This window comes from Haemaphysalis longicornis, unplaced genomic scaffold (genome assembly GCF_048455015.1).
Source record: "Haemaphysalis longicornis isolate Haplotype H1 unplaced genomic scaffold, Haemaphysalis longicornis Haplotype H1 scaffold_1, whole genome shotgun sequence".
In the NCBI taxonomy this organism is placed as follows: domain Eukaryota; kingdom Metazoa; phylum Arthropoda; class Arachnida; order Ixodida; family Ixodidae; genus Haemaphysalis; species Haemaphysalis longicornis.
In genome coordinates, this window is record NW_027526203.1 from 130,365,344 (window position 1) to 130,384,022 (window position 18,679).

The 18,679-nt window shown below is 48.8% G+C and overlaps 1 protein-coding gene across 7 annotated transcripts in view; it reads right to left on the reverse strand.

Annotated features, from left to right (window-relative positions):
• Positions 1-18,679, reverse strand: part of LOC144180012 (innexin shaking-B-like) — a 77,913-nt gene that overhangs the window by 14,913 nt on the left and 44,321 nt on the right. For 5 of the 7 annotated variants that reach the window (XM_077708447.1, XM_077708422.1, XM_077708434.1 and 2 more), the window contains one exon: positions 18,471-18,527. The gene's annotated coding sequence lies outside the window, so the exon portion shown is untranslated. Of the gene's footprint in view, positions 1-18,438; positions 18,528-18,679 lie in introns of all 7 variants that reach the window. The other 2 variants (XM_077708453.1, XM_077708444.1) reach the window with 1 other exon arrangement.

Here is an 18,679-nt window from a genome sequence, read left to right on the forward strand (position 1 = left end):
AGACAACGTCATCCGGCCACTTATCATCCCATTGCCGCACCTGCCCCAAATGCACGGCGCACATCGACGAGATCAACGTGCTTCGAAAGAAACGCAATCGCCTCGCACGTGAAGTCGTCGAAGCAGTAGCCATCAGCAAGAAAGGTAACAAGTGCGTCAGCACAGCTTCCGTGGCGCTGACGAAGAAAGAACTGGAACTGCTTAGCGATTATCCCATTAACTAATCTCGGAAAAAAGAGTGTCGCGCTGTGCCAATGTTGTGCAATGTTTCATGTATATATGTTCCCGCTTTTTGTCAATAAACTCAGTTGATAGTCAGCACTGTGTCCGTGTTTCCTTCCTAAGTCCTATCGTTTTTTGTTCAAGCTGAAATTTCAAGTCGTTTGAGTATTTGTCAGACGTTAAGTTTTTAACCCTCATTTCCTATCACGCATAATCAAATCTGGCCCTATACACCAGCCATCACCATTATCTTTAATTGATTTTACTATGTTCGATTTACTCGTTTTTATACCTACCTTTTTGTGGTAATCACTTCTCTTCATTTAATAACTTCTTCTCTGGCACTGTTTGCCCTCGTTGGCCTTGCGCCTTTAAATACCAATAATCATCATACAATTGGGTGTATGTTGTGATTGTTTTAATCGAACAATAATATAAATAGGCCCTTTTAATTTAGCGACAGCACGCTTATTACAAAGGCTCACATGCAGTTCACTTTTGTTTTCTTTATGGTTCGGTGGAGCAGCCGGATTTCGTTGTGAAGTGTGCGCAGCGTAGCCAAAAGAGTTCATTCTGTTTTTTTTGTGTGTTTTTCTGTGTGTCTGCATGAGCGAGGCAGCTCAATCGCGACCAGGTGTCCTCGAAGGGGTAACCAAGGGATCGTCGCCCAAGAATTGTTGTAATACATTTGAGTGCGAGTAGTTCCACGAGGAGCCAGTAGTGGTGATCATGAATCTTCAAGAGAAGGGAACCAACGCCCGTGGTCTTTTGTTAAGCTTGCGTAGTGCCACCACGTGTTGGTGTCTTTCGGAAGGCTCCCATCGTCCGCACGTGCGCGCGTCCACGAAGGAGCCGAGCTCATAAAAGAAGCTTCCTGCCCGAAGGTAAAACAGAGGGTCGGAAATGCGCACAGCGCGGCGCTGTTCCGGGTTGGGCACCTGTCGAATAGCCTCGAACACTTTGGCTGAGAGTGCACATTCTTTGAAACAAATTGTTGCAGACGCATCGAGACTTGCCAAAGTACAATGGTGCATGAGGAGTCAGAGACTTCGGACACTACGTTGATGCCCCCGGTATCCTATAAAGCTGGAAACGGCATTCATACCAACATTGTTGAATGAGATTTTGAAACGGTTCAACAAGGCGACTCTTGCGTTCCACCAACCTGCTTTAGACCGGTCAACGGCTGTGCACTCGCAGACGGGTGTTCGCGAGCTCCCTGCGACCCCATTTCAGTGTTTTTGAGGTAAGGGCAAAGTCTAGCCTAGTAAAGAGCCATCAGTGAGTGTAAGTGCGCTCAACTCACTTCAACGAAGCTCGTAGTGGCACGGAAAGACAACAGGACATATGGCAGCTGGAGGCTTCGGTTAAGAACCTTTAATGTAATTATTGATTGGTTTTAGAGAATTCATCGAACGCCGTTACATGGAACACCACTTCATAGGAGCCGTTTCATCGAACGCCGTTTCGATCAAGGACATTTCACCGAACTATGTCGTGCACGGTGTGGTTGGGCAGTTATTGTGCATGGAGACAATATGGGTTTCTTAGCCGCCGGCAGCAGGAGTAACAAGGCACGTATCTCTAAGAGCAAACAAAACCTTGCAGTAGAAGAATTTTGATCGTCAGTGCTTATGAAATAAAACAGTGACTGCATTCTTGCACGCTTTTATATAATGTACTACTTATAAAACCGATTTCTTCCTTGGAAAATTAACTTCTTTTAGATTTCTGCCAGGCGGTGGAGGAATCTTCAGTGCTTCCGAAAAACGTGTGCCCTCCAGCAATTTGAACTAATAAATGCTTCGTAAAACAGGGTTGCACAAAACTGAAAAAATGGTAATGGAACTATTGCAAACTAAGCCCAAAATGCAACATCACCCGGAGCATGTTCATTGCTTTATTACTGCCACGGAAAGCGGCAATGACGAAGGCTTGGGCTCGAAAAAGGCACAGTTTTTCTATGCGAGCCTAAAATTATAAAGTATTTGGTGCTTCATGCATAATGCATCTCTGGGTGACCAAAAGGACTCGAAATTTTCTACCAGCAATACCAATCGTTCCAGAAGCTTCCAAACAGCGTTCGATGAAACAGGCAACGTCACTTCGCCGAAGTGGCGTTCGATGGAGTGTCCTCGATGAAATGAACACGTTCGATCAAATGCCGTTCGACGAAACGAAGTTCGACGAAGTGTCTAGTACCCATTATTAGCAACTTAGCAGCCACGTTACGGGCTCGGAAATCTCCGCAATGAGCGAACATCAGTCTTTGCAAGACATTTCAGTCTGTAGCGCTTCTCAACGAAAGTTCATTCGATGGCGACCTGGTCAATCAAGCTAGTAGATTAATAGGAATATGAAAGGAAGTTCTAGACTCGACTTTTTCCGTTAAGCCTGTTAAGTTGCTTGACTACCTAGAAAGTTGCAGTCGCTAAGAGAAGCGTGAGTGGTCTACTCAAAATGTTGGCGTAAAAATATATTTCATGTATCTTTCCGAACTTTTTCACTGCTCTCGCTTTCGACATAACAACTCCTATGCCAAACTGCGACATTTGGCGCTCGTTTTCAAGAGTGCATTTATTAAAAACTACTTGCACTTTACTCTTGGAGAAAAAAAGTTCATTTTTTTAGCATCATGCCGATCGAATGGTGCCTGCTTGAAGATATTTTTCTTGGTGAACCAATATCCTAATTTGCGAGCTTGAAAGCTGAAAGATGCAGTTTTAAATGCAGAAAGATGCAATATGCAGTTAGCTACGGGCGTAACAAATTTATTTAGTCTTTACAAGGTCTGCAACAGGGCAGTCAAGGAGGGGGAATAGGGCCGGCTAGCAGTCAGCGGGTGGCACGGACATTCTTTTGCTTCCCCCTCTTCTTTCATTATCATCATCATCATTATTAGGATCCCAAAGACACAGTTAGCTTCGCGCCCTGATATTTCTTAATCCGGCTCTGCCATCGGGAATTCTGCTTTCGATTATCGTCCGCTATCTTCCTGCATGCGCAGAACAAGCCCCCATCTTTCCTGACTAGACAACTATCAACCATTTCAAGTCATGGAGTCACTTTGGTTGGTGACGTCACCAACGACGGGAGCTATAAAGCCTAGTTTCCGGTGCTTTCGCTTCAGTAAGCATGGCAAAAAGGTGTTCAACCATGTTGACCAAGCCTATCCCCTTTTTTACACGTCGGTTGTACTTCTGTAAAACCAGCAATAGATTTCTTGTTATACTGCCGTGCCCACGGACATGTATGTATAGGTATTGTGTACGACTTTCTTCTCGCTTGTGAGCTATTGCTTTTGGGATACGTCGAAACAAACCCTGGCCCCCCGATTGAGGAAGTCCTGAATAGCCCTGCTGAGTTGAAAGCACCGCTGGCTGAATATAATGTAGCAATTAAGGCCCTCAGTGTCAGAGCAGACGAGCTGGACAAGTCACTGCAGTGCATGAACTCCCAAACCAGTCTAGCGACACAAACGTCATCGTCTTCATCAGCGCCATCATCATCCGCAGTATTAGACGGCTCGTGCTGAGAACACGCTTGGCACCTGGCCTGAAGCTGCACCCTGTTCCACGCTGCTCACCCTCGCCATGGCACAGCCGTCACAACCCAAATAAACGTGGGCGCGGCCACACTACCTCGTCGGCCACCTATAATTTGTAACCCGGACGTGATGACCTTCGTCATGGCAACTCACCGGTGTTTCCCCTGCCACAACGCGGACGACGGCACGCGGAGAACATCACGAGCCTTCCAGATCTGCCCTGGCTGATTCAGTTTGGCTCCATCGCAAACCACTCTGCATGGTTAGTCATCCCGGGGAGTGATTTTTATGTAAACAACATCCGGTTTCCGGAAATCAGATACCATGCTACGCTGCAGAAGCTACGTGATAACCTCGTTGCCCAAATACAGCTGCCAGCCCCTGGCCGCAGTGCGTATGTTGGCCTAAAACATTCTCCTCAACCACTACAGTATAGAAACCCGGCAGAAAACAATGTCAACAGAACCTACTGCCATTACCAGCATTAGTCGTCCTTCGTTGCCGAACTCGGCCCCTGTACGGAACCCTCACAAGGAGACGGGGCCGTGATACTCAGCTGACATTCAGAGCTCCCAGGCTTCTACGGTCTTCCAGTATTCTATACACCTCGCTGCAACATTGGTTTATTCAGCTGGACAGCCACTTCTGCATCAGCGACTTTTACAAGCTCGCAGCGACGCGGCTACCTGACCGGCTCCTCTCACAGCTACGGCTACCACCATCTGGCCCACAATTGTACAACGACTTGATGAAGGCTGTTCTGAAGAACTTTGGCGTCTGACAGCATCTTTCAACATTACAGCGGCGGTTCTGCTGCCACACCCATCTCTGTCACGACTGCGCCGACGCCATGCTCGTCAGCACCACGTCTTCCAACGGCACCTGTAGATTCACCGGAAAGTCCAGCACCGTCTCGCAGGAAACGCAAACCCCCGCTACGACATACTGCGTGACAGAGACGACATTACACTTCGTGCACTCGACGCAACATGCTGACGCAGCACCACAGCATGTCGCCTCGGCTGCACAGACCCACACAAGTTTCGACTGCTTTGCCATTCGCAGCTGGGAAACTAACTCGCCTTTGCCGCACGGCACGGGTGGGAGGGATCTTCAAGACGACTCCACTCCCCACATACTAGAACCCTCTTCCCGAAGTTGGATTCAACAGCTTCCAGAAGCCACAGGCTTCTCGGAGACTTCGGGAGCTCAACGTATCACCGAAGCAGAAAAATCCGCCCTGCACAATCGTCGCGCCATGTTTCCGATGGCTAAACTGACGAAAGGATTGCGAGGCACACATCTCACATACAAATCTCATCAGCCACGCTTTCGTGCGTTTTTGGAAGCCCCTAACTCTGACGGTCTACTTATAGACGTCAGGCCTATCAAGAGCCGTCGCAGAAAAACACATCACGTGTTCTCAGGCCATCAAGGCACGCATCAGAATCATGTGACCAGATCTAGACAGACACCCCGTTCCAAGGCGGTGTTCGGTAGGCGCCCTCAAAGGAGCTCAGATGGCGGACTACAACAAAATCGGCAGAACTCACTAAAAAAACAACTAACATCTCACACACAAAGAATATAGACCGCATTTACAATTCTATCAGAGCTCTTGTTGGCCATCTCTCCGATTTCAGCTCTCTCCGCGGGTGGGCAAGCTGCCGAGACAGCAACGAACCACAAAACTTACAACAGAGCCCATTCAAGCCTGCAGTTCGGCTGTCATTGCGCTGCACCACCCTTCATCTCGTTGCTGCCCCTGGAGTTGTGCCTGCTGTTCGCTTCACCATCCATTGCAGGCGTCGCCCCACATCCTGCAACGCGTCCGCGGCCTCACTCCCAGCTTCGACCACCAGAGGATGCCCAACAGCACTCCGGACGCTGCCCCGCCGATGACCAGGACCGTGCTACTTCTAGTACACTGTAACCATGCCGTTTATCAACCCCGGCCATTTGACCACCGACTAACCACCCACAGATCCTTCCTGACTACGGACAAACTATATAACTGTAGATAATATTGTTTGCGATCAGCCTAGCCCCTCCTCGCATCTACATGCCGCAGTATGCCCTTCCGTTCACTACTTTTATACCATAATAAACTGTCGCACTGTTTTCCGGCGTGAAGTAAAACGGGTGCTTTGGTTTCCTTTTAATTACTGCGCGCAAGGAGAGGAGCCCTGTAGCGACCCCATCGGCATCGTCTTCATCAGCGCAATCATCATCAGCAGTATCAGCCGGCTCGTGAAGAGAACACGCTTGGAACCCGCCCTGGAGCGGCACCCTGTTCCACGCTCATAGTCCTCGCCATGGCACAGCCGTCGCAACCCAGATAAACGTGGCCTCGGCCGTCCTGCCTCGTCGGCAGCCTACACCAGTAACAATGGGGCCATACGTAACACCCTAGGTTTATTGCAATAATCAGTCGTCACTAATTTGGAGAAGCTTCCTGGCCTAGAAGACCGTAGTCGCCGTTCAAATATTGTGGTATTCGGGTTACCCGAAGCTCAGAATGAAACAGAAGCTGATCTGAAACACAAGTAATCGATGGTTTGTTCATTAAGAAGTTATAAATCAAATGATCCTTTGCAGGTAAATACACAGATTAGAACGCAATGGACTGAATCGCTCAGTTATTCTGTACCTGCAGGATGAGAGCAAAAAAGTGGAAACACAAACTGCGAAAAAGCCCAGAGGAGCTAAAATATTCATCGAAAATGATTTATCGGGGCAAACCCCCCGAATGGGAAAACTGCTGCGCGAAAGCGCCAAATGAGAGAAGGGCAACGGGAAAAAAAGTTTATCTTGTCACCGCTAATCTTAGCATTGATGATGATGTTCTTGTTTGGGACGACGCCCAAAACGCACGCATGAACATTTATTCCAAACCATGTCCTTCTGGGCATGCATGACAAACGAACAACATTTCTCCGCAGAATTTTTGCCTCGTTAACATCAAAGCAAGAAGCATTGTTAAAACAAAACACTGAACTTGAAAGCATTTTGTTGTGTTACCACTCTGATGTGGTTGTATTGACATAAACATGACTTCATGACGACATACCACATTGTGACGTTGTGCCCCTTGTTGTAAATAAAAATAAGGTGCGCGCAGGCGGGAGGCGATGATATACAAATGCCTCTGAACAAGAAGAAAAATGCGGTGCAAGTATGATTTCCCCTTCCCTTAGCTGGTCCTTTTCGGTTCGTCTGGTTGATTTTAGCCCCATATATTATAAGCTGAATTCCTGGCAATTGTCTTGCTTCTACGAAAACTGGATACATCAATACTGTCTCCCATCATAATTTCAGATTTTTTCTTCTGTGTGTTTAGCCCTTCTTTCAATACAAAACCCTCCCCTTCTGCGGACGTTTCGATCACTCCTGCCACCTCATCTCTCTGAAATTCACCTTCTTTGGGTTCGTGGACATGCGGGCCTCACATTCAACGAGCCCGCAGACTCTCTAGCAAAGATCGCACCCGCTGGTCCTGTTGTAGACGTGGTTCAACCAACACCTTCAATAACCGCTGCTAGGTACATTAGGCTGTTGAAATTGCAAGAACACCAACGGTCAGTTTTATCGTCTTGAAGGAATTTTATTCATATAAAATTCTCGTGAATGGTGCCCTTTGAGCACCTAATGGCCGTCTAGCAAGCTAGAACACGAGAACGCGCGAAAGAAACCCTCATCGCGAAAACCCGTGAAAGAATCCCTCATCGAAGCAACATTAGACCAGTTTCCTAGTGGCATAGCCCTTACGTCCAACGAGTAGGCATCTTGACCTGCTGTTGCTGTGTCAACGCGGTGGTTGGTTGTTCTTTGTATCAGAGGAAGCTGTTATGCGCTATATATGAATGCGTGAAAGTTTTGTTGCCTGGGTGCAGGGCCAATGTATGGACGAAAGGGCTTGCGTTTTTCATATCTGGACACACACACTTCTCCTTATTGGTATATTTACAGCATTGTTAGCAACTGCTTGTTGGCGAACTTTAAATATGCAGTCAGTCGTCCTAATTCTCCATTCAATGTGCACTTTCCATTTTAGTCGCCTACCTTATCAGCTTCATTTTCAAAATATTGTCACGACAAATATTGTCATGCAAGACACCGTTGCTTGCGTCAATCGGCCAGCGTAGTCTGAGACAACCCTAAAGCCCCGCAGTGCTGTGCAGCTAAACCAAGCATAGTGGGCGCAGTACCAACAGCAGTAGGTATCAGTACTTCTATGTTTACTGTGCTTTCGTAACTTCCACTGTTTGTCCCACCATTCTTATTGCTTTAAAAAGAACATGCCCTAAATGTAAACACAAATAGCTCGTCCTGCAAGATTATAAGCTCAGCCTAATTCGCGTTTGCTTTTGCCGGCCTCCGCGAACCGCAGAGCAGGCTGGTATGACATCATAGGCTCTGCTGCGGGAAGTGAGCGAGTGGGTCGCATGGTCATTCCCTTTTTTCCTAATTATATAGCTTGTTTGACCGAAGTTTACGCTAAAGCTGAGGTCAGTATGATTCTAACGAGGCCGTCTTTCGAATGAACCAAACTTGTGCTTTGTCTTCATGGCTCCTTTAAAGACGAAGAACCCAGGTTCGATTACGATCATGGGAAGCGTTTTTTTACTTGAGGCGCTTGATGTGTCTTCTCTTATCATCATCGTCGTCGTTCTGTGAAACCCACTGTGTAAAGTTGGCTTTCTTGCAGTGCGTTCTGGTGACTTGATGGTCGCCATCGGTGAGGCACAGAAAGCTTCGCTTTAAAAGCTTCGTTCCGCACAGAAGGCTGCATGGAAGTCGGTTTAAAATAAAAATGTAACCTGATTTCTCCATTGGCTTCATTGAAGTTGCATTGAAATGGGCCCATAAAGTTTTTGCAGCGCTGCCAGTGCTACGCCTGCTTGAAGCTCATTGCCACATTGTGCGAGAAACCGTTGTTGTCTGGCACAAAAAATAGCCGCCGCTTGAAAAATCGAATAAAAAAGAATGTAAGTTTCTATGGTATTTGAACCTGCAAGGTTACCAGGGAAGGAGGCAAGTGCCGCTTCTCACCGCCATCGAGCTGTCACCGCACGTTACCAGCGGTGGAACAAGAGTTAAAACAGTTCGTGCCGCGATGCAAGAGAACGTGGTGGCACATGAGTAGAACAGGTGCTAAGCAAAATTTTGACTCCTGCGAAGCAGTGCCATATGCCACCGGTCTGCCTGTTCAAGTGTATTCACGCCAAAACACTGTCAAACGAAACAGAAGAAGGACACAAGCATGGAACAACAGTAAAGAAGCCTGTTGAAGTAACTCGAGGCACAAGGCGAAAAGACGAAAGCGAAGAAAGAACGGCAAACACGATCAAGCAGTACAGGAGTCGTTGCTAAGCAGCGCCAGGAGTTCGCCTTCGAAGAACGTAAGCAGACTTCACTGCCCCGAAGAATTTTGTACACAGTGTTGCGTAGGCAAAATCCTTGAGCATGTACTGCTCAACCGGTGGCAATCATACCTGGAAAGCGAGGAGCTATATCCGAACACGATCCTTGGCTTCCGAGCAAAGCTAAGCACCCAAGACGCCATGCTGCTACTCAAACATGAAGTAATAGACCAGACAACTCACTCCCTTGACAATAGAGCGGTTCTGGGCCTAGATCTACAGAGTGCATTCGACCGAATCCATCACTCGGCCATTCTCAAGTAAGTATCCCGCCTCAATATGGGACAGAGAACGTTTACATACATCAAAGACTTCCTAACCGACCGATCGACAACGATCAATGTTGGGGACATACAACTCCCCACAAAATCACTGGGCAGCACTGGGACGCCACAGGGGTCGGTGATATCTCCCATGCTATTCAACTTGGTAATGTTCGATGTGGCCAACAAGCTCGCCAACCTTCCGGACGTCAAGCACACCATCTACGCTGACGACATTACCCTGTGGATGACGGGAGGCAGCGACGGCCACATTGAGACCACGTTACAGCAAGCGATCGAGGTAATAGAGGACCAACTGCAGGGAACAGGACTAATCTGCTCTCCTACAAAGTCGGAGCTGCTCATCCTACCACCTCGTGGAAGACGCACAAGTACCTCTACCACCCCAAGCATCACCCTTCGGACGAAGGACGGAACTACAATCCCGCACGTCAAAACCCTGCGTGTCCTTGGCCTCCACCTAGACGCGCTCAGGCAAAATGGTCTCACCATCAGCAAGCTGGACGCTAAGGTTTCTGCAGCTACCCGACTCATCCGTAGAGTTTCCAACCGCCACGCAGGCATGAAAGAGACGAGCCTCCTCCGACTTGTACAATCTTTCGCGATAAGCCACATTGCCTACGTCGCGGCATTCCATAATTGGAAAGCAGCCGAACGACAGAAGATTGATGCCATCATCCGCAGGACATACAAGGCAGCACTTGGACTATACGTGCACACCAATACGGACAGTCTTTTCGAACTTGGCGTCCACAACACGCTGGACGAAATAGCTGAGGCCCAACGTACGGCGCAGCTTGAAAGATTGTCACAAACAAGAACGAGATGCTACATCCTACGACGACTCGGCCTCCGAAGACAGGAGATGCAGGACAACAAGGTCCCAACATCGCTCCCACAAGATCTGCTGCACAGCCTCCACGTGCCTCCAGTTCCCCGGCACATGAACCCAGAACACAACCAGGAAAGGAGGCTCGCAAGAGCAAAGACACTCACAGCAACGCACGCCACGGATAAGGGCGCTTTCTACGTCGATGTAGCCCAATACCCGGACCGACCAAACGCGTACGTCGCAGTTGTAATAGCCGCCGTCTCTGGTGACATATACACTGCGAGCAGCATGAAAGCCAGAAGCGCACACCACGCCGAAGAAATGGCCATTGCACTTGCAATCACCAATCCAAGATGCACCACTGTGCTTAGTGACTCGAAGACGGCGATCATGCATTACGCTACAAACTGTGTCTCCCCCAGTGTTGTGAGGGTGTGCGGGGCCCTACCCCCCAGAACGACACCAGTGACTTTAAGATGGTTTCCGGCACACGCTCACGCGATGGACACGGCAACCGCAATGAGGAGGCGGACCGGGCAGCGCACGCGCTCACCAGCCGCAGCGCTCCTGAGAGTCCAAGCATAAGGTCCCTAAAATTACTAAGGTAGCGCCATCTTTAGATCTCGCCGCCTTTCGCCCTCGCCCGCGCTCCTCTCTTACTTCGTTTTTTGCCATTTTCTTTTTCGCCGGCGAACGCCGCGCGCCATTGGCCAAGGGAAAAGTCACGTGGTTTTGTTTTTTTTGCTCCGCCGCCGGGTCGCCTCGCCGATGCCTCGCCGGCTGGGACATTGCGCAACGCCGCCGCTGCGACGCCATTGCTGGCTTCCGAGCCACCGTCGCCACCGTGCTTCAGTACCGGCTTTATCGTAGGCGCCAGCTAATAGCAAAGTAAGAATTAGCTGCTCGCTTCGAAAAAATGTCGCACCGGTGTCGTTTTAGGTTGCTTCTCGGTGTCGATGTGTTGTGCCTTAGGCAGCGCGAATATCGTCAGGCAGGGCACAAGACTTCGTTATTCCGTCCGGGAAACGCGACGCAGAAAGGAGAAAAGTTTGGTTGCATAGATTTGAACGGGCATACTTCAGGCCGACGCTACCATGACTCTTTTGCGAGGTAAGTTTCTGAATGCTTGTTCTTGCTCTGTTAAATTCTGCGCGAGCTTGAGCGGTCACTTACGAAGAAATGCGTATTCCCTTCGCGACCGTCGTCCACGCTTTGTTCTGAGTAGGCATTGCGCGCAGCGCCGAGTTCGTCCCGTCGTAAGCTTTGGTTTGGATAAGAGGCCGTGTATTTGTCATGTGCGCGCTTAACTTCCAGCATCAATATCAGCGGCGTAGCATGTTCAGTCAGTTGTCGTAAGGGTTTCGTGACGCGAGAATTGTTCACCTGAATTCATGCTTGTTTTGGCCGACGGCAGCTTGCGTCTGACCATGTATCGTGTGCGTTCCGAGTGCGTGTACGCTCTTTTTGGCGTGAAGTCATGTTTTGTATGTTAGCTACCCGGGTGGTATTATAATCCCGTTGTTATGACATCGGAGTGATTTGCTGCGTAATATGGGCTTGGTCGGTGCGGCGCAAATTGAGGCTGTTGCGAGAAAAAAAAAATTGCGGCTAGGTAAAACAATTTAAGGTCAGCTAATATAGTGACCGCGCCGTTGACGTACGTTTGATGCGCAATTTCTGTTATCGCTTTATTAAATTCGCGCACGTTTGAATGAGCACTTCAAATGCATATTCGCACCGTAACGGCTGTACGCCCTTTCTTCCGTGTATGCACAGAGGAACGTTAATTACGACTTACGTTTGCATTACACGTGATGCCGTACATTTGCAGTGTGCGCGCTTACTTCATCTTAGTAGTCAATGGCGCAGCGTATCCAGTCATTGCGATTTGAACTAAAACACACTGGGCGACTATATTATTTTCAGCAGACGTATTTTTGTCCAGCAAAGCGCTTGCTAAACGGGTTTAGTGTAGCGAGTTGAGCGGACGCGGCACTGAGCAGATGCGCGAACACGAATTTGACCATGCTACGGTAGAACAGTCACTAACTCCCTTCTGCAATGCATTATTGCCTATATTTGCGGAGTGTTTGTGGCGCATCTCAAACTCGGTGGCGACATTTTTTTTCCCTTCTCAATAGGATTATTTCACGGATCAATTTGAGCAACGGATATTGAAGCTTGGCGTTAAAAAAACTAAACCCAAATGCCACTCCCAACATTTTTTCTCACGGGAAGCCACGTCAGCAGCACAAGCCACCTGCACGACGTCATTACGGACGTTTGTTCCAATAAAATATCTATTTGCTGGCACCAATTCATTTGTGTGATTTATTGTTTTCTCTTGATAATCATCGTGACATTGGTCTTCTCTGGCGCGTATTCCCAGAATTACAAGTCTGCGTTTTTCACTAGGTTCGCACATGAACGTACGGCCGCGAGTGTAGTTTAGTGTATCCGGCTGCGAAGTCGGGGAAGCAGGGGCTTTTCACGTCGCTGTACGTGCACACACGCACAACAGCATGTGTATGTTTTTAGTCTACTCACAGCAGCCTATAACGACATGAAGGTGAAGGAAACATTTCTACAAAAACGGCAAAGCACTCTAAACTGCGCGGAATTAAGGTAGGCTTTAGGTCTTTAGTAAAAGCGGGCGCAGAGTGAACGCCGCTGAGGATACACAATTATCGCAAGAAAGGCGTGTGCAAGGACGCCAGCGCAGCGCTCGAACTACGGCATTTGCGAATGAAGCGCACTGTATACTGCCGCGAACCGTGCGCAAGACCTCTGTGCAGTGATTGCACGACCACAGTCACGCGAATGCAAGAACGGAACTACCGTAACAGAGCAGTTTGAAATGTCCACGCTCGATCCTTTCGCATTCACGAGCTATCCTGAGGTGTTACAGAATGCCGCACACGTAAACAAAAACCGCGCTGTGCGTATGCGCCAGCGGCATCCGCCCCGCAAATATCCCCTTGTAGACAAAAATATAAAACAAAACACTATCACTCAGTGCCTGTTGGTAAAACGGGACTCTAGAAATCCTATAAATGCTACCAAAGAGCGATTTCGGCGCGAAAACAAGAGCAAACTGCAGCGAGCGCCCTGAAGCGTAGCGAGGGCGTCTGCTCTCAAGTGGCCAACAAATATGGCGGCCCCGCCGCGGAGTTAAAGGGACGGCGGTGCCGCGGGTGAGGGGAGAGAAAAAAGAGGAGGGCAGCGGAGAAGGAGGGAGCAGTTGGCGCTACCTTAGTTCTTTCAGGGACCTTATCCAAGCCCCCGATTTGCGACGCAAGTGCCCGAAGAAACGGAGCCACTCACTGCATATAGAGACATTCTCGAGTGGTACCGCATCAATCGCCGAACTTTCCCACCACCACACCCTAACCTAACTAGACAAGAAGCAGTGATTTATAGACAATTACAGACTTGTTCATTAATGACTCCAGTGGTAGCCAAACACATCTGCCCAGAGGTGTATGTTAGTGATATGTGTACACTATGCAACAGAGAGAGAGCCACCATGGCCCATATCCTATGGGATTGTGAAAATCACCCGCAGGAAGCCAGAAACACTACAATTCCGCCAAGATTCATGGAAGCCATGAAGAATGGAAACTACGAAGACCAACTCCAGGCTGTCCAGCTGGCAATGGCTGGCCTCGAACGCCAACGGCCTGCAGGCGCCGCCTCCACGGAGGTTGTGTGAGCAGGCCTGGTAGGGGCTCAGCTATTGCGACGTACTAGCCGCGTCTTCACAGCAGGCTCTAATAAAGGTTGTTTCTCTCTCTCTCTCTGTACACAGTGTTTATGAAGTTAGTGTGGTGCCATGTGTCTCGCGTTTTCTGCACGTCGGTTGGTGGCGCTTACATTTAATGACGCGTCTCTCAAGTCGCCATCTGCGGGGAACGTGACACGCGACCAAAATCTGTTTCCTGAAGGGGAAACAGTGGCATAGGTGGTGGTCAGCCCTCTTGCGTCAGTTTTTTCGAAGTCAGCGAGCCTGTCTTCTGTGTTTCCTGAAGGGGAAACAGTGGCATAGGTGCTGGTCAGCCCTCTTGCGTCAGTTTTTCGAAGTCAGCGAGCCTGTCTTCCGAGAAGCTCATTATGCGACCGCCACCCCAGAGGTTGGATGACTTTCCAACTGTCTTCGGCACTAACAGGGCTGAAGTAGCGATGTTCCCAGCTTGCGTTGAATGCTACACGCCGACCGGAACCAACCAGGCGATGCCACGGTCACCACTGCCGCATGTTTACAGACAGATCACTTGAGTGTCTACTAACCTGTTCCCTTATTTCTCTCCATCTATTGTGCACGTCGCATCTGACCACGCAGCACTGACTTCATCCTGACCTGCTGCTGGCGACTGCGCACCCTGGAATTCTCGAGTCCAACTCCGTGTCTGAGTTTATGGCAATGCCGCAAGATCAAGGTAACGTGGTGCGTAACGCCGGCGTCTATAGTCATACTTTCCTTAATTGCTGCCCTGTCTACCGTTTGTTCTTTCGCGCTGCGAGTTCATATAGCGGCGAACAGAGCCTGAAAATCGCTTAAAACGAAGCTTTACACTTGTGCTTGTACGGTGCATCATAACTTGCATGTTTTTACGGTGGTGGCATATTTCCTCGTCGGCGATAACGTCACGCCGATGTCACCGTTATCTGGTGCAACCTCCCCGCCCCCCGTCGCTTTCCGGGCTTCGCGGGTGCGGTACACAGAGGCGAGCATTATCTGGTGTAAGATAACCTCAGCGGCGCCTTGACAGGTGCAGAGATGCCCTCTGTCGCCTTTACTTTTTACAGCGAAGCTGTTAGCCTCTAGTTGGTCGGAAAATTTCGTGTCGTTAATAAGAAACCCAGACAGTATCCAGAAGTTCTCGCCTAAGACGCCGAGCGCATGCGTCAGGCTAATAAGGCATATAGCGCAGAGCTCCGTAATTGCTAAAAACGACGCAAAACCGCGAAACAAGCATTGAAACCGCATTATGGATGGTAAGGCGCCTGTGAACACCCCCGCCATGAGATCCTGATAAAGATACTGTTTGCAGATTATGTTAGAAGGCTAGGCAGGACTAGTGTCACTAAAATAGAGAGGTTCGTGCCCAAGACGCCAAGCACATGTGTCAGGCTAGGCAGGACCCAGTAATTGCCGCCAGGGAAGCCGAGCGCAAGCCACAAGCCCGCCGAGACGGCGAGGAACAATTTCCTACTCCTCCCCCATCAGCATTTTTAGTGGTTTACAATAGCTACGCTGGATATCCAGTTTTCAGGGCGGGATGGCGGCCATTTTTTGTTCATAGTATTTTTGTGGCAACGGGCTCATACATTGCCTCGTGTGCATAGGATAATGGTTTCTGGATGCAGGCATGCGAGGTCCGTGCACAGAATGGTTTCTGGGTGCAGGCATGCGAGGTCCGTGCACAGGTAATGTGTAAAGACATTGCTTCATTATATTGTGATAGAGGAAAAACGTGTAGTGCTGCGAAAATATTTAAAACATTTTGTGAATAGAGTGGGTGATGCTTTATTGGAACAACTTCTTAGGGTTTAGGCACATCAATTAGGACTTAACCCCCGGGGTGCGTGACGGTATCAAGTGGCCGGCCAAATATGCACGGGTGCCGCTAGGAGATTACGGAGATAGGGACACAGCCAGACATGGGCTCTACGAGATAAGTGGCACAAGGAGGGTCCACGCTTGCGCGTGGTACTGTGTCTTATTTGTTTCTCTTCGCACAACTGTGGTACGCTTTGAAAGTGACTCATTGTTCCCGCAAAATTTTTCGGAGTTACATAGGGTGTGTCCTGTTTTGTTTGGGGCTCGTCCTGGGAAGGGACGAGTAGGGAAGGCAGCGCCGCATGCAAGAAACGCAAGCGGGCCGCTAGTCGTAGGTTGAAATATTCAATTATTGTAGAGAGCTAGCGCGCTGTTTTTGGAGCTCTTCTGTCGGCCCTCTAAACGCTAGTTTCCTCTTTGCTGGAACTGACGTGCCATCCCTGGTACGGCTGACGCGAAAAGCATTGCACGCAGACAGTAGTAGGCGGAGCATGCGCGCCGGCTGCTAAAAATAAAAAGCCGAACGAACCGCTGAGCGGAGTCAATGTCTGCGCGTTTCTCGGAATGCAAACGCCCTGACAAGTGTCTCTAGGTTGTTTTGCTCGAGCTGATCAGTTAGTAGCATCCACAGCGCTTTAAGGAGCGAGGAAGGGGTGAAAGCTCCAGGCCTTATAGCCTTCACAAACTTATTTGGAGCGCCTTTAATTCAACAAGCGTACTGCTCCCATTCATGTTCAATGGTCACTGTCGCTTGCTCAACCATCGCATATAGTGAAACGGGCATGAAAAAGAATACCTGAGAGCCGGGAATACTGATTTTAAAAAGGGCTATACTCGGGTACAAGTTAAGAACAGCAAAAGCTCACGCAGTGTATCACTCCGCCGCAGCGACGGTCCCGGGTGTCGGCGTGGGAGTGCATTTTGAAAAGAGATTGCGCTTGATGCACGACAACACCTGGTTTTTCTGACGTAGTTTGTGGTATAGCTGTAGTCATTTATAAGCAGATAAAGTCTGAAAAATAATTGAAACGACTCGCATCATGTTCAAAATGCTCGCAGTAAGGCGTGCTTTGCGCCGCGCGGAGAGAACCGCGGATGCCCGAGGCAATTTGTTTACGTCGCAACAGAAACACAGAAAAATAATAAAAGCAAGAGAGACTACTTTTTATCAAGAAATTAATATGCTCTTACATGAGGACTGTTAGGTACAAGTATAGCCATTTTCCCATTTACAATGATATTATCCGAACTGAACATCAAGACGTCCAAACAGTGCCAAAGTACATTTCCGCACACTAGAAGAGCATTTTTTAAAGCTTTTTAGCCTCCGAAAAACATTTTTATGGAAAAGTGCGTTTTACAGCATTAGGAAATGCAGCTGCGCAGTAATGTTTCGCCGCTGGCTCTTTAAATGGGAGTGATCTGCTAAGAAAGGAGTGTTCGATGCCAATCATTGCACTGAAAATGTTAGACTTAAGTATGCTTCCAGAAACGGAGATGCGGCTGCCGATATTTTGAAGGAATTTGTTTGAAGAGCACGTGGAACGTAGTCTAAGGATCACTGTGAAAATTGTTGAAACAATAGCAAACTACCACCATCTCCAAATTTCTTAATTCAAAATTCTGCCTCTTGTCACTGAGAATGAGCGTCCCATTCTACTGGTTTAGCGGTTGTTTTCCGGGAGTTGGTTGAACTAGGGGGCTATAGGTTGAACCCTATAGAGTCCTCAACAGTCAATGCTGCCCGGTAACGTGAATAACGAACCCGCCACGGTGGCTCAGTGGCTAAGGCGTTGCGCTGCTGAGCACAAGGTCGCGGGTTCGATTCCCGGCCGCGGCGGCCGCTTTTCTGATGGAGGCGAAAAGCAAAAACGCCCGTGTGCACGAGATTTCGGCGCACGATAAAGATCCCCAGGTGGTCAAAATTAATCCGGAGCCCTCCACTACGGCGCGCCTCATCGCCTGCGTTGCGTCGGCGCGTTAAACCCCAGAATCAATGAACGTGAATAACGATCTCAAACTGCTCCCGAAAGCGAAATTTCGGGCTAAATAGTATTCGTATAGGCACGGATATTGAAAATAAGCCTCGAAAATATGAATTCATGGGCATTTATAGGCATTCAGGCACGAAAGCCACAATAGTCATTTATAGACACTATAAAAACACCATAAAAGCACTTCTTAACCTCTAATTCACGCTTATATATCAAAATGGCGCGATAGGAGCCCAAGGAACTGGCAAATAATTTAGTGACATTATCAATCCAAGGCTAAAAAATAAGTACCATATATTTTGTATACCTTAGGTTACACCCTGCAAATTATTTTTGTTGAACTACTTTTATTTGCGCAGCGAAACGGTGTGGTTCGGCTCGGTAGGCATACTGCCCTCCCCCTCACTTTTTCGCAGGAGCGTATTGTGCCGCCTCCGCAAACCACCCTCCCCTCATAATTTCCTGACACCATCCCCATTTGTTTTAGTCTTTGTTCTTCGCATTGTTCGCTCGCTTACACCGTCGCCGCCCAACCACAGTAGCGGCCGCCAAAGTGCTCGCACTAAAAGAACACACCTGTCAGGCGGTCCAGTTGATGAAAAGCTTACATTTCTTTCGAGGTCCGTTCCAAGGCTCCTTCCGCCTTGGAATCAGTCTCCTGTCGCCTGCAACATATTTAGGGCAATAAATCAACGAATAATATGTGCCGCGGGAAACAAGGAAGGGGTGGTCAAAACGTGGCACGACAAAGTGAGAAGACACCCGAGACAGCGCAACACATGACGCACATACAACAAAACTGAAATCCCGAGATTGG